Genomic DNA, 18002 nt, shown 5'->3' with positions numbered 1-18002 from the left:
TAATGCATTGATTAAATTAAATGACATATAAAAATATTATCTCATATCAATAATCAAGATCACAACAATATATTAAAGAATTCTATTTATTATTAATGTAAGATTGACAACGTTTGGATCGTAAATGTATTGAGTAATTATTGTGTATGTTAGAACTTGATTGTGCAGTTCCAAACTGATTATTTTAAGGCCAAAACCAGATCTGTGACGTGTACTGCTCGTGTGGGACTATTGTTCTAATAAGAGTAGGGTGATTGAAAGCTTTTTAATTGTAGTTAAAATGCCATATCGGCAGTCATATAATAAATAGAAATACAAAGTATTGTTGTTTGTTTGGGTTTATATGACTGCGGACACTAAATCCATTCGCCAATTTTACTATTTTTTATTTTATTAGTCATTTTTTCGTATCTTATCCTAAAACTAATACTAATATAACAAACAATTCTACTAATAAATAATTATTTTTGTATTTTTTTTTTAATAATTTTTTATATATATATATATTTTTATTAATTTTTTTCCAAATGATGTTCTCAGAGTTCCACAGCAAAAACTGCAACATTCTTCTTTAGCCCTCTACTTCATTCGAAAGCTATTTTACTATGGACTGTCCAAGTTCGTCATTCATTTTTATCTACATATTTTTTTTTATATTTTTTTTAATTATTATATTTTTTTTCCTATTTTTTTTATATATCTTTTTTATATTTTTTCTTTCTTTTTTTTTATTATTTTTTTTTTATTTTTTTATTTTTTTTTATTTTTTTTTTATTTTTTTTTTATTTTTATTTTATTATTTTTTTTATATTTCTTTTCTTTTTTTTTCTTTTCTTTTCTTTTCTTTTTCTTTTAACATATAACAATTTACAAGAAATACTTACTCTATATTTTACAATTACAATTTAAGCTTAATATCTAAAATATGTTTATACAATAGTCGGTATACCAACTCATTATTTTCTAATGTTAATAAATAATTTAAATTAATGGGATGGTGGACATCAGTCAAAGAATACAGTGAATTTAAAAACATATTAACTTTATTAGAGATAAGAGAACAGGTCAAAATTTTGTGTTGTAGATTGCCCAACTGTCCACAAATACATTGTGGACTATCAGCTATATTAATTTTAAATAAATATGATGGAGTAAGACAGTGGTCAAATCTCATTCTGCATATGGTTCTTATCATATCTTTTGTCGACTCCATTTTAGAAAACCAAGGTTTATCCGTTATATAGTTTCTGATTGATCTGTAGTGGTTTCCTGTATTTACGTTTTCATCAATATACCTTTCTTTCCATTCTTTCTTAATCTCTTTGAATAAATTTGATTCAATATCTTTTGGCGTACAAAGATAATGGGTTAATACTCCTTGTGTCACCGCGTTTTTAGCCAATTCATCTACCATTTCATTTCCAGTTATTCCACAGTGGCTTTTAACCCATGCCAACTTAACAGACTTTCCTTGTTGCTGAAGTTCTTTAATTTTATTTATGATATATAATTCAATGTAGTTCACTTTTGATTTAGGATTTATAGCACTAATTTTACTAAGAGAACTTTTACTGTCACTAAAAATTATAAACTTTGAATGATTTATATTAGATAAATATTTTAGTGCTTCCATTATCGCTATTAATTCAGCTGTGTATATACTCATAATAGAATTTAGTTTAAACATTTTACTAATTTTATTACTGCTATCCCAATAGGCACATCCCACACCTTCAATATTTTTTGATGCATCTGTATATAGCATACAATAATCTTTGAACATTTGTGAACTGTCGGAGATAAACACTAATTTTCTTAAAGATATAGGCAACTTGCTATAGTCCCTTAAAAAGTATACCTGAACTTGTTCCATACTATTAAAGTCAATATTATAATTTGGGTTTATGTCATATTTATAAAGTTGTTTATCATATATTGTCATTTTTGAATATAAATCTACCATATTTAGAGTTTTCTTTTTTATCCAATATTTTTCTGTCAAGTCTGCTAAAAACAGTTGATGTATTTTGGAAATTAAACTTGCCTTTTTTTCATACAATCTAACTAAAAGGTTGATGCCAAGTTTTTTTCGTCTTATATCCATCGGCATTTCACAGCATTCAACTTGTAGATTATTTATCGGTGTACTTCTTAGGGCTCCTATACACAATCTAAGGGATTTATTAATGATTTTGTCTATTTTATTTAAATGACACTGTGATGCGTCACTGTATAATATTGATCCGTAGTCGAATATAGCTCTTATATTATTTTTAAATAACAACAAAGAAATATTTGGATCTGCTCCCCAACGTAAGTGTGATACGAATCGAAGAAGGTTTATTCCTTTTTCTGTTTTTTTAACTATATTGTCTATATGTTCTTTCCACAGAAGCTGTCTATCCAGAGTAATACCCAAATATTTAACATAACTTTGTACAGGATAGGATATATTGTTTATTAAGATGTGATTGGGTATTTCTTTTCGTTTTCTTGTAAAAATACATAATTTGGTTTTGGAATCAGATATATTTAGTCCATGTAATTCACTCCATATTTTAATATGTTTGTCTCCTTCTTCAATGGATTTGACTGCATTTTCTATTTTAATGTTTTCTTGATAAATAACTATATCATCTGCAAATTGTAAAATTTTTGTTGAGTTTAAATTTTTTTCTATATCAGAAGTGTAAATTAAATATAACAAAGGGCTTAATATTCCTCCTTGAGGTAAACCACCCATCGCTACTCTTGGACCAAATGTGTTATTATTTACCGATATATAAATTTTTCTACAGTCATACAATTTTATTATTTTTTGACAGAAGCATTCTGGCAGACCTATTTGTATCATTTTGTTATATAGTATATTTAAATTAACGTTGTCGTATGCTGCTTCAACATCTAATAAAAGAGCGATTACTGAAGAATTTTTCGTAAACGCTAAATTTATATCTGTTACCAAATGACTCACAGCTTCCACTGTAGAATGATTTTTTCGAAATCCAAATTGTGTTTGTGATAATTTATTGTTTTTTTCTAGCCAACTTTCGAGCCTAAGTTTTATCATTCTTTCCAGTGTTTTTGTTATGCAGGAGCTCAATGAAATACCTCTATAAGATTCTGCTGAATCAGGATTCCGATTTGTTTTGAGAATAGGAATCACCCGGTACTCTCTCCAGTTATCTGGAATATCTTCTGATAACCATATTTGATTAAAAAAATTTAATAGTGTTTCTTTCCCTTTTTTGATGTAAATTGGCCAACATAATATAATGTACATTATCTATACCTGGAGAAGTATTTTTCTTATTCTTAAGGCTTATTTCTAATTCACAGAAACTAAATGGAATTGAAAGTGGATGCATAGAGTTTTTTCTTTCCATTACATTAATTTTTGAAAATATATTATCTGGACATAATTTTCTTAAAAACTCCTCAACCCATTCTCCTTCAGTCACTGGATTTACTTGTGGTTTAAAAATGTTGTGTAATCGTTTGGCTTGATTCCACATATCTTTAATTGGTGTATTTTTGTTTAAAGTTTTACAAAAATTTCTCCATGCATTACGCTTACTCTCTAATACAACTTTTTTGGTTTTCGCTACACATTTATTATAATTTATATAATTTTGTATATTAGACTGTAGTTTAAACTTGCGTAAAGCTAGTTTTTGTTCTTCTATTACCTTTTTACAATTGTCATTCCACCAAGTTTTTCTAAATCGTGGATTAGTCCCTGTTCTCTTCTCCGGTATACATATCTTACAATATTCGTTTAATTTATTTAAAAATTGTTGGTAATTTAAATTATTATCTATTTCCATGAAATTATCAGTGATAGAAGAGAAAAGAGACCAATCCGCTTTATTTATGTTCCATTGGAATTTTGTATTTACACATTCCGCTTTATTAACATTAATATTTGACTTAATAATAATAGCAAAATGATTTGATCCTAATGTCTCGTCCACAACATCCCAATCGAAAAAATGACTAATATTTGCTGAGCATATTGTAAGATCTATTGCAGATTTATTATTGCTATTCGGTCTACGCATCAAAGTTTCTTTACCATTATTTAAAATTACAAGATTACAGTCCTCAATAGCTTCTAACAGATTTTTTCCTATAGTATCTACAGTACTACAACCCCAAACATAATTGTGGCTATTAAAATCACCACCAATTATAAAAGGCTTCTCTAGACTATTAAAAAACTTTTTCCATTCATTTAGAGTGATTTTAAGATTTGGATTTACGTATATTGAATAAATGTTTAACTTTTTTCCGGATTGAATTTTAATTGATATGCTATTGCACATTATGTCATTAATTTGGTGAAAAGTAGGACTGTTGTAAAATTTTATTAATTTTTTCAAAAGGATGGCTACTCCACCATATACATCATCTCTATCATTCCTAAAGACATTATAACCAGTAAAGTTAATAAAATTACTTTTTTTTAACCAAGTTTCTGATATTAATCCTATATCTATTTTATTGTCATACAAGAATTTTTCTAAATAACCCTTATTTGTTTTAATTGATCTCGCATTCCATTGAAGAAATGAAACGTTAGCCATCACGAGGTAATAATAATTGTGAAATATTGTTTTTTAATAATTCCAACGTTTTTTTATCTAAATTGTGATTAATTTGATTTAATGTTGCTGAAATAAAGTTTACTATTATTTCTCCTATATTATTTTGATTATCGTTTTGTGTTGTGTTAGAATAAATGGGATTATTAAAATTATAACAAGGCTGACTTTGTATTCTTGGTGTTTGCAAAATTTTTCTGCGTGCTTCCATTGTTTCTTTATCTACACTACTAGAATCAATACTACTTGATCTTTTTCGTTTAGATATTGTATATTTATTTGAAGTATTTTCTTGGTCTTTACTTACTGTTGAATAACATTTTTTATATTTATTATTAGCTTCATAATATGTTATATTTTCATTATTCATAATTTTTTTAATATATTCCTGTTTTTGTCTTTCTGTACAATCTGCTCCCTTGTCAGTAGCGCTGTGTTTTCCTTTGCACAATACACAAAGTAAATTATTCGGATTGGAACAATTAGATTTGTTGTGTTCTTCGCCACATCTTTCACACCTATCTTTTCCTCTACATTGGGCACTTATATGCCCAAATCTCAAACACTTTAAACATTGGATTATTCTGGGTGTATAATTTTCCACCTCGTATATCATTTTTTCTATTATTACATTTTTTGGTATAGACTGACCTTTAAAAGTGACAATTACGGTTCCTGTTTTTACATAATTAGTATTACCATTATCTTGAATCACTTTCCGCATAATTCTTTTTACATGTAATACTTCGAATTTAATTCCAAATCTAGGTTTAATTAATGATAATAAATCATTATCTTCTATCTCTTTATCTACCAATTTTATAACACCTTTCTTTTGAGTAAAAAACGTTGGAATATATGCCTCATACTCTTTGCTTTTAAGAATTTGAGAATCAATTAATTTATTAGCACTAGCAAAATTATTTAGTTCTACCTTGATTTTATTTCTACCAACTACTGTAATTTGTGTGATATTATTTTCAATTTCAGGAACTGCACTTAAAATCAAACGGGCCGTGCCGATCCTGTGTAATCGACCAATGTTACCGTTTTTATTTTCTATGTGTACTATATAAGGTGCATTATCTCCAAATTGATATCTATGTTTTAATCTTAAATTTATTACTTTATTTAAATTTTGCTTACCTGACTTATCTGTTTGATTTAAATTTGTCAAATTTTCATCGTTATTGCAACTAAATTTGTTACTTACCTCAATAGTACTACTTGTTTGGTTTTGTTTGTTTGTTACCTTATTATTTACTCTATTGTTATTTTTATTTAATTCCTCATATTCCATCATCCCATCTCCTTCCATTTCTACATAAAATTTACCTTTATCTGGAGGTTCGGGTGGTATACCTTCCATATTATTTGTTTTCTGAAATTTAACTTCTAGGCGCTAAATTTCACACTTTCTTACAGATCACTGGTTTAGTACTTCTTTATACTACTCGTAATACTCAAAAAGTTAAGAAAAAACCTTAAAAATTAATAATTTTTAGGAGAACTTCTAAATAAACTGCCTTTCAATTTGACGTTTTTCAAATACAAAGTAAAAAGGTGAATTTAAATTAAAAATTTAAAACAGCAATATAGGTAAACAAAACATTACAAATTTAAGGGTGGAGAATTGGAATAGAAATTAAATGTGGAGAATTGGAATAGAAATTAAATAGAAAATAGAAATGTAAATGTATTAGGAAGAAATGTATATTTAATTTTATTTAATTTTTAATTTTAATTTTTAATTTTAATTTCTATTCCAATTCTGCACCCTTAAATTTGTAATGTTTTGTTTACCTACATTGCTGTTTTAAATTTTTAATTTAAATCCACCTTTTTACTTTGTATTGCTATTTATTATATGACTGCCGATATGGCATTTTAACTACAATTAAAAAGCTTTCGATCACCCTACTCTTATTAGAACAATAGTCCCACACGAGCAGTACACGTCACAGATCTGGTTTTGGCCTTAAAATAATCAGTTTGCAACTGCACAATCAAGTTCTAACATACACAATAATTACTCAATACATTTACGATCCAAACGTTGTCAATCTTACATTAATAATAAATAGAATTCTTTAATATATATATAAATATAGATAAAATTATAATTAGAATTAAAATAAAATATTTAAAATCAACACACATTAAAATTGTAAAATTGTAAATAAGTCATTCACTAATTTGATTTACACAAACATAATAACAGACATAGATTTGCTGGTTAACTTACACCAACTATCTCATCACCCTCAAGAACTCCTAAGTCCCATAGATTTGTTTACCTTTGCTGCATCGTCCGTCTATTCCACCATATCCCGTTAACATAACTTTAAAAGAAACATCATGATAATGAAAACTGAGTTGATAGCACCTTGTATCCGAATGTAAGTACGACACGTTATGATTGCATGATTATATATAGCATACTACTGCGCATGTTGTTGCGTTTAAGGGAAGTTTTGTACCACCACCCCCATGAATGCTTGCATGTGCATTGGTATGCTATTTCGCTACTTTTATGTATGTTATTCAAAATTGGCTTGATCATATGGATCTTTAGCATCTTTTACAACCAGACAATGTGCTAATTCTGGTTTTTATTTGTAGCATTTTGTAACTTGTTACCTTTGACCTGAAGATGCTCTACAAATTTTAAAGAGCGAAACCGGTCGTCGGAAGTTATAATAAAGATTGAGAGTAAGTCTGACTTTTACTTCATTTATAATCAAATTGTATTTTTAAACATACATCTTATTTATTTTATATAATAATTAAGTTCAATATCAAGAGGCATTGATATTTAATAAAACTGTTAATACTTAGTTAACTCAAAATTTAATTTGACATTCACGAAGTGTCAAACTCAAATGTAAATAACCTGTGCTTTGCTTAACAAATTCAGATTAAAAAACTAGCCTACATACTATTAGCTACGATTTCAGCTGACGTTTAGTGTGCCGTCAGAAAATAAAAGGATTGTGACGTCACATTTTAAATTTTGAGGTCGATTATCTCGAGGACGGTTAGATATATCGAAATTCCGTTTTCAGATTTGGATTCAGAAGACAAAACTACATAAGAATCCATCGATAAATCTGCTCTAAGTATTGTAGGAGCGGCAACGCACTAACGCACAGACTTTGCGAATTTATAAACGAAAAGTTTTCGTTGAAAATAAGTATATTTTCGTTTATGTCTAGCATCTATACAATCACAACTAATAACATATGGCTGCACAGCACACTGCATAACTGATTGATATTATAATATTTATTGTTACAAGACGAGCTTATTCTCAACATCATCAAAATGGTCATATCAGCCTATCACATTTCATAAATATAAAATAGACCAGAGAAAATGGACCAGAAGTGAAAGAGGAATATCAACCAGAGAATATAAAAAAGGAAGACTTGGAAGAAGCTATAAAGACTATTTAGCTAGGAATTATTGCGAGAAGAAAAATTAAATTGGTTAAGAATCTGAGAAAATGGTTTTCCACAACAACAACTAACCTATTTAAAGCATCAGTTAATAAAATAATTAGTACCAGAATGATCGCCAGTATTCGAAAGGAATAGGCACCAAAAGAAGAAGAAGATCAAGAATATTGAAATTGGAAAAGCGGCAAGAGAAGACTATATAGATCCAGAAGCACGGCAGCATGGAGTTAAGGAAAATCTTAGAAGACTGGATGAAAAGCATAATTTTAACAATTTACAAAAAAAGACAACATAACGAAAGCGACAATTATTAGAGAGTAATATGCTTGTCATCGGTCGGCTTTAAGCATCAGTGGTAGAGAAAGAAATGGAAGATAAGCAGGCTGCATTCAGATCAAATCGCCAAACAAACGATAACGTAGAGATATTATAAGGAATACAAATTATAATGAGAATACAGAGAAATAACGTGGAGAATATTGAAAAGATAATACCAAAAAATGATAAAAGACCGAGTACAAAAATGGTGAAAGTCCAGGCACGGTTAAATGGAATAAAAGATTTAAACAAGGAGATGGACTAAGTCTTCTCATATTTATAATACTCATGGATATCATATTAAAAAATACCAAAGTTCAAACAAAAAACCTTTAATATAAAGAGTAGGATACAAAAATTTAAATGTAATAATGATCGACTTCCCTCTATACGCTGATGATATAATTTTAATCACAGAAACAATGCAAAAACTAATAGACATTTGGTAAAAAGAGATACAGAAATGAATAATGGAAATAAATCTCAATAGAATAAAACTTATTATAATAAATGAAGATGAGAAAAAATAAAAGAGCACCAATATAACAGTAACGGAACAAGTAATTGAACATGTATCTACTTTTGAATATTTGGGAAATATAAAAACAGATGACGAGAAAACGGACATGGCAATAAGTAATAAACTGAAGAAGGCTACTAATGTGTATTACTCATTAAATAATACAATTTTTGGGAAATCAGAAATAGACAACAAAACTAAACTAGGAGTATTTAACAGTATATTTAGCCCGATAATGACATAAGGGGCGAAAACATGGATGACAGACGCGACCGAGATGAAATACGGAAGAAGAATAGCTGGAGTTACGAAGTTTGAGAGATTTAGGAATGAAGATATAAGGAGAGAGCTGGAGCAAGAATTGATAATAACGAAGATCGAAAACAAATAATTGAACTTGTTTAGCCACAGAACAAATGGAGCAAAAGAGATGAAAAAAGATGGTCCATGAAGCTAAAATGGCAAACAAAAGATAAGAGGAAGGGCAAGTAAGGTATGTATGGAACAAATTCATGATATTTTTTTTTGTAAGCATTTATTAACAATCAGCATTACATATTCTATGAGTTAATTTGATAACAAGTACAATAACTTATATCAATGTAGTATTGTACACTAAAATGGCGTTATGAGGTACATCACCCAGCGGTTTCACCTCAGTTTTAGCGAAGATCTATGGGCCATAATCTTCGCAATCTTCTGTTGTTTAGTGGCTGCAGTAATGGTAATATTAATTGGTTGGGGTGGCCTTCCAATTTCTCGTGGTGTCTGTTGGATCTTTCTTGAATTACTGTGCTGACTAACGGGATGTTTAGGTCTGTATGAGGGGTTTGGTTGGAAATGTACCACGGGGCATTTGCGATGGTGCGTAGAATTTTTTATTGAGTTTTTTGGATAATTTTTGTGTTTGATTTGCTGGCACAACTCCATAGTTCTATACCGTACGTCCATATAGGTTTGATGACTGTTTTATAAATCAGCAGTTTGTTCTCAATTGAGAGTCGAGATTTTCTACCTATAAGCCAATTAATTTCTTTTACTCTCAACTCAATTTGTTTCTTCTTCTTTAAAATGTGTTGTTTCTAGTTTAATTTAGAATCAAGATGAAGCCCCAGGTATTTGACGATATTCTGTTGTGGTATGTTGACTTGATTAAGGCTAATATTTGGGCATTGGCCTTTCCTTAGTGTGAAAGTTGTATGTGTTGACTTAGTTTCATTAGCTTTTATCTTTCATTTCTTTAATATAAATTCATGATATAAGCCAAAAGAGAGGCTTGTATATAAGAGTTACGAAGAACCTGGCCACCAACAGATGTGCATGGAAGAAATGGATAAGAGGTGGAACTCTACATCCGATGCCCTGAAGGGCACTGGGGAGTATAAGAAAGAAAAAGAGTGGAATTGATAATTATATTTGACTAAAAACACACGACTACTAAAGAAATTATGTTGGTTATGTGTCTGCAATATTAACATCCGACAAATGTTTGTTACAACTAAACCGCAATAAAATTGTCATACTGAAAAAATATTGTTTGTTGTAGGAATGTAAAAGCTATAAAAAAATCAGAAAATAAAAAATTTTCGAAATAGCTTAATTTTGGTTTGGCACTCAACTTAATAAATGAGGTATTAATTTTGCACAATAAATTACATAGTCCATTGAAATGTTACATTTATGGTTGCATTTCTTAGAAGAGTTAATTTTATTTTTTTTAATGTGTAGGGGGGTGCAGTATAAGCTTAAGTTCAAGTTTTTGAGGTCGCCGCCCTTGTTCCCCGTCTGCCATCTTGGAAAAAGTGGTGCAAAGGGCTTTCACGCTCTAGCCCCTAAACTAGCAACCATACAGAAAATTTAATACCACATAAAATGTAGAAAATTTAATTTTCTACAATTTTGTATGTATTACTTTTTATCGTCAAGTGACCAACAAAAAAGTTATAAACAAAAATAAGAGAAAATTTTGTAAGAAGTTTCCTTTGGAGGTTATAACTTTTTTTTCGTTCATTTTACAATAAAATAATATCATAGCAATTTTATAAAGGATTTTTCAGCGAACAATTTCCACTATACAGGTAATCAATTTTTCCACCTACCTCTACCGAAAGTATACTTTTCCGGACCTGATTGTAGGGAGCAAAGTTGTACTTTTCCTCCCTAGGGAGGAAAATATTTTTCCTCCCTAGGGAGGAAAAGTAAAAGTGACGTCATGGTATTTCATTCATGAAATATAACTTATTGACGCCCTGTACAATATCTATTTTCCATTACGTAAGTATCTATACATTTTAAAGTTTATTTAAAAACACTCTGTATTTTGCAGAATGGTAAAAAACAGTAAATTGTTATTTTGGTTTAACAATGTTTACATTAATAATTTGACTTATATTTGACAGTTGACAGTTATATTGTACCTACTTGCTAGTTTTAGTTCTAATAAATTTTGTTGGTTAGTTACATAAATATATTAAGTAAAAATGATAAAATGACTTGTTATTTGAGGAAGGTGGAAAAACCATATGTATAACATGGGAGTAAAGTGCCTTTTCCTCCCTTGAATGATTACTGCCCTCCGCTACGCGTCGGGCAGTAAACTTCATTCTCGGGAGGAAAAGAAGCACTTTCCTCCCTTGTTATACAAATAGCTATTATTTATTTATCTAGGTTATACAGCGCTACAAACTTCGAACAAAGCGACCAGATTCTCGGATTCTCATAGAAATACAATAATAACAAAACATTGGGCTTACTTTTGTATCTATAATATATTTATTTATTATGATTTTAACATTTCTATGCTATTATTAAGCTATTTTTGACCTTTTTACCGGCCCCCTATGAAGTAGAGTCTGGAGGCACGTTTTTTGTGTGGTATCCCCAATAGGCCTAATCCACGGACAACTTCTAGACAAAATAATATTATTTATTATTAGATGTTGAAAAAGATCTATCATAGTTTTTTTTATTTCTTTCGATGGTCCAGGCTGCAAGATTTGAATCAGTATCCGAGGTGGATTTTTGTGGTATAATGAGAGTTAGAGTTGTCGTCATTGTCGATAATTCATCTACCAATTAATTTTCTTCAATAATTAATGTTGATATGTCCAAGATGTTGCTGCAACTTTCACCACCATAACAGAGGTACACTGCTGAACATTTTAGGTCTGCTTTTCGGCAACCACAAGCATTTCCAGTTTCCATTGTATCTGCTAAAGACGAATTTCATAAGCTCGGGGTGCTGGAGGCTTGGAAGTTTGAATTGGTATCCAAAATTTTTCAGCCCCAATTTTCTGGATCACAATGTTTACCGAGCCATGACTGAATCTGGTGATACACTCGGAGTCTGTGGGAATGGGCTGCATCTTGTGTTGGAGGAAGTGAGAAGATATTAAATGCATTTTGTCTCGCTGTTTTAGCGAATCTTTTGTATCTCAGGATTTCCAGAGAATTGTCTTTATTTCCGCCACATAAAAAGACGAAAAACGTTCGCCGACAACAGTGAGTAAAGATGTCTCGACTTTCCCACTGACAATTAATTTCCTTTGGAGGTTCCTTACAAATAAAATAACCACCAATCATGATGCGCTCTTACAAAAAACACAAAATGATTATCTCATCACAAAAATATAAATTTTACCAACAAGACTCTCAATATTATTATCTATAAAGCTCAATATACTTTTCACAATTTTTAATACGACTGCAGGTGGCCAAATAGGTAGCACCTCTGTAAGAATAAGTTAAGTAGAGGGAGACCGACTGCTGTGCCACCTAGGATAAATTATAATAATAAAATTGATAGCAGGCAGATATTCAGTCCGGTACGGAAGAAGAATAAATGACGTAACTGCAAATTTTGTCAGTTCCTGTACAATCAGATGATAAAGATGATACAATCAGACCGAACTGTAAAAATGTGCTGAGCCACTATAGGTTAGTTGCGTCCGTTACTGAAATACTCGCTATGTTAGACCTTATTTCAGATGCATAATGACGTAACTGTAGATAGGGTTGAAAAAGGGAGGATTAAATTAAGATAACGGAATTCGAACCAATATCGATGAAAATAAAATCCATCGTTGTCAAAAAACAAATGCCATACCGATACTCCTGGACGATTACTCTTAATTTAATCCATATTTTAGAAATTTAAAAATCGTTTTTTTTTCTCTACTGAAGAATTTTGCATTTTGCGGTTGCGTCATTCTTCTGGACCGTCGAATTTTTCCTCAAACAACTTCTTGGGCTTTTTCTATAATATGCTTAGGGTTCAGTTTTATAGTGGAAAGAAAGGTCAAAAATAGATTAATAATAGCGTTGGAATGTTAAAATCATAATAAATTGTAAGAATAAAAAAATATTAAGATAGAAAAGTAAGCCTAACGTTTTGTTTAATTGTACCCCTATGAGCATTCGAGAATCTGGTAAAGTTTGAAGCGCTGTAAAAACTGTGGCGACCCCCAAAACTTGAACTTAAGCTTTTACTGATCCCCCTACACATTAAAAAATAAAATTGACTCCTCTAACAAATGCATGGCCTAAAAAATGTAATATTTTAATGGACTAATATTAGAAATAAAATTATAAAAAACGGCATCTTATTTTGTCAACAAAATATAAATTTTTAATTTTTTTGAATAATCTTTAAATGTTTAAAAAAAATAGTTATAAACAAATTAACGTTTCTCAGAAAGTTTTTATTATATTCTAATTTTAAAAAATAGATAAAACGCGTATTTCAAAGATCTTGAAAATGAATGCTTAAAATCTTTTTTGCAACCATTTTCAAAAAAGTTATGAAATAGCAAATTTAACATACGATTACTATGCTGTTTATATATTTTTTTAATTCTTTCAAAGCGTAAAAGTGAGTTTAAAGTACAAGCTAATTACCTACAAAAAATATCGATTATTAGTTTAATGGTTACATTTTAATTTAAGATTAAAAATATTTTTTTTGTAATTTACACGCGCGAAAGCAGACTAATACAGTACCGTAGCTAATAACATTTTCACTCGAAGCGACAACCGCCCGCGACGTACGGTAGTTAATAAATAAAATTAAGCTTCGGCTCTGTATCAAGCCTGTTTTCGCGCTAAAAATTACAAAAAAAAAGCATTTTTAATCTTTGATTAATATATAACCATTGAACTAATGTTTGATATTTTTTGAGAGTAATTAGTTTGTACCATAAACTCATTTTTAAGCTTTGAAACAATTAAAACAAATTATAAAAAACGGAGTAATCGTATGTTAACTTTGATGTTTCATAACTTTTTTGCAAATGGTTGGAAAAAAATATTAAAGCATTCGTTTTCAAGTCCTTTGAAATACGCATTTTAATCATTTTTTAAATTATAATATAATAAACAATTCCTGAGAAATGTTAATTTGTTTATAACTATTTTTTTAAACATTTAAAGATTATGCAAAAAAAAATGAAAAATTTATATTTTGTCGACAAAACACATCTTTATAATCTTTCTAAGTTTAATCAATGTTTCATGATTATTTTAGTTGTTATTGCGACTGTAAATTGTTAATTTACAATTGAATTGTTGCTAACATATTTGTTTAATTTTCACCGGCTTCTGCAGTTATAATCTATACCAAGAAAGCTTTTATTTCACCAAGTTATTTAATTATTGATACATAATTACTTGACCAAAAAATTTGTTTGAAAATTCGAGATTTTGTTGGGAAAACCCACATTTTCCGAGGAAAATTTTCGTCGGAGCAAATCGTGAAAAACATGGATTTATGAAGAATTAAATTGGGGTGAATTTTTATTTTAGTGTTTTTGGTGTAAAGTTAAAATCTTCGGAGTTATAGACCAATAATTGAAAACAACACGATTTGGGGGCGCCATTTTGTTAATAAAAAAAGTAGCACACTATCTGCGGACTTTGCATAGCTTTATTATTAATATATAGGATCATAATATTCGATTCCAGCAATAAAATTGCTGGTAAATAACCTTTCTTTGTACTTTACTAATTAGACCAGCGTATTACAACTATTTTTTTTCAAAATTTAAAGATTATGCTAAAAAACGAAAAATTTATATTTTGTCGATAAAATATTAAATACGCATCTCATCTTTATAATCTTTATAAGTTTGATCAATGTATCATGATTATTTTGGTTATTATTGGGATCGTAAATTGTTAATTAAAGTTAAATTGTTGCTAAAATATTCGTTTAATTTTCACCGGCTTCTGGAATTACAATATATACCAAGAAAGCTTTGATCTTACTAAGTTATTTAATTATTGATTAATAATTACTTACCTAAAACTGTATTTGAAAAATAGAGATTTTGTTGGGAAAACCCGCATTTTCCGAGGAAAATTTTCGTCGGAGCAAATCGGGAAAAACATATCTCTATGCAGAATTTAATTGAGGTGAATTTTTATTTGGGTGTTTTTGGTGTAAAGTTAAAATCTTTGGAGTTATAGAGCAAAAATTGAAAAAAACACGATTTTCGGGCGCCATTTTGTTTATAAAAAAAGTAGCACACTATCTGCGGACTTTGCATACCTATATTATTAATATATAGGATCTTATAATTCGAGTCCAGCAATAAAATTGCTGGTAAATAACTTTTCCATGAATTTTGCTAATTAGCCCAGAGTAATATTTAAAGGGGGTGCAACGCTAGTTCGCGTCCGCAGGATAATACTGTACGTGCACCCTGGGTAAACTAAATAACTAGCACAAGAGGCGCCAGACAATCTTTTTTAAGATCTCCTGGCAGAAGTATATTGCAGTTTTTTTATAGTAATTAAAGATGACACAGTTAATGAATGGACTTTTCAAGGAACAAGTAACAAAAGAAATTGATGAAAAAATTAATGAAAATTGAAAGAAACAATGTAAGAGTTTTGAAATTAAATATAGAAAGTATAAGTAGAGCAAAATGTCAAATTATATACAGATTATTAAAAGATAATGTATTGATCTGGTTGCAATACAAGAAACACACATAGAAGACGAGTTCCAATTGAATTCAAGAGGAAGAATCCCCGACTATGATCTACTAGGTAACCGACAGGGTACCAACTAAATTTTTGTTTATAAAAATTAATTATTTATAATGTATTGCTATCTTTATTTATACACAAAAACTGTGATATATAGCCATACGCTAAATAAATAAAACCACCGACAATAATGTTTGTTACCACTAGACCGCAATAAAATTGCCAAAATTGTCATACTGAAAAAATACCAATATAGTCCAGAAAGCCACTCCGCATCCGCTAGGAAAAATATTCTGATTCGGATTTTTTGCACAATCTTACTCAAAAAGGACTCCTTTTAAAAAATTTGCATGTTACCAGGACCAAAAGGTGGTCAAAAATTTTTTAAACTTTTTTTTTTTGTTTGTTTCCTAAAATTCTTTTTTTTACATGGAAAAAAGTTTTTTTACGTTTTCTGGATCATTCCAAATAGAAAAGGTCTTTAGTGACTTTTCACTAAAAATGATAGTTTTTGACGTATAAGCGATTAAAAATTGAAAAATTGCGAAATCGGCCATTTTTAACCCTCAGAAACTATGTGAAAATCTGAAAATTTGAATGTTGTCAATTTAGGAAGACATTCTTTAAACATCGATTGATGAAATCCCGAAGAGTTTTTTGCAATACAATATTCAAAACTTCTTTGTTTTGTAATTGATTTTCAAGCGTGCGCGACACTATTTTCCACCGAGAGCATGGTGCAAATGAAAGGAATAAATTCGTTATTTCATAAACCGGCGACTTTAGGGAAAAATCCCGAAACAGGTCGATTTTTATTTTTAAGTTACGATATTGTGAAATATATGGTATACTAGTGACGTCATCCATCTGGACGTGATGACGTAATCGATGATTTTTTTAAATAAGAATGGGGATCGTGTGCTAGCTCATTTGAAAGGTTCTTTAATTCTCTATTTAGTAATATAAACATTTACATAATTATTTATACAGGGTGTCCAAAAATTTTTTATTAAATTAAATTATTTGACAAAAAAAGAAGTAGAAGGACACCCTCTATAAATAATTATGTAAATCAAAAATGAATAACCATTTTCAATTTCGTTGCAAAACGAAAATACAGCCGAACCATATTCCAGTCCAATCAGAGAGTGCTGCAAGCACCTCTACCGGTTTCGAAACTTATTAGTCTCTCATCAGGAGGCACATATGCTGCTCTCCCTGATCCAACCAAAACAAACCCCAGCGTGCAGTCCCGAATTGCAACGAACGAAATGGCATAGATGCCCTAGCGGCAACTGCTAGCAAAAGACTAAGTTTTCACTCTAATGGCATATAACATATCCCACCAGAATGAAAACCAGAGAAGGTTCCCATTGTTTTCATTCTGGTGGGATATGTTATATGCCATTAGAGTGAAAACTTAGTCTTTTAATTATGTAAGTGTTTACATTACTGAATAGAGAATTGAAGAACCTTTCAAATGAGCTACCACAGGACCCCTACTCTCATTTAAAAAAATCATCGATTACGTCATCACGCCCGGACGGATGATGTCACTAGTATACCATACATGTCACAATATCATAACTTAAAAATAAAAATCGACCTGTTTCGGGATTTTTCCTTAAAGTCGCCAGTTTACGAAATAACAAATTTATTCCTGTCATTTGCACCATATTGTCGGTGGAAAATAGTGTCGCGCACGCTTGATTAGCAATTTAAAATCAAAGGAGTTTTGAATTGTGTATTGTAAAAAGCTCTTCGGGATTTCATCAACCGATGTTTAAAGAATATCTACCTACCTTGGCATTATTCAAATTTTCAGTTTTTCACATAGTTTTTGAGGGTTAAAAATGGCCGATTTCGAAATTTTTCAATTTTTAATCGCTTATATCGCACACCCAGTTCAATTGTGCCACAACTGCAAAAAATTTGAATTTTGGGTTAAGGCTATGAAATATTGCCTATATAATGGCCCATCTAATGCAATACAGCCTGAACTAAAATATTGTTTTGGATAAGTATAAAGTAAGTTACTTCGGTATTTCACTGTAGGGTTTTTGGAGGTTTTGAAAATGCAATATGGCCATAACTGGGAGATGTGGCGATAATATA

This window comes from Diabrotica virgifera, chromosome 6, assembly GCF_917563875.1.
Source record: "Diabrotica virgifera virgifera chromosome 6, PGI_DIABVI_V3a".
Taxonomy (NCBI): domain Eukaryota; kingdom Metazoa; phylum Arthropoda; class Insecta; order Coleoptera; family Chrysomelidae; genus Diabrotica; species Diabrotica virgifera.
This window is presented reverse-complemented; position numbering follows the sequence as displayed.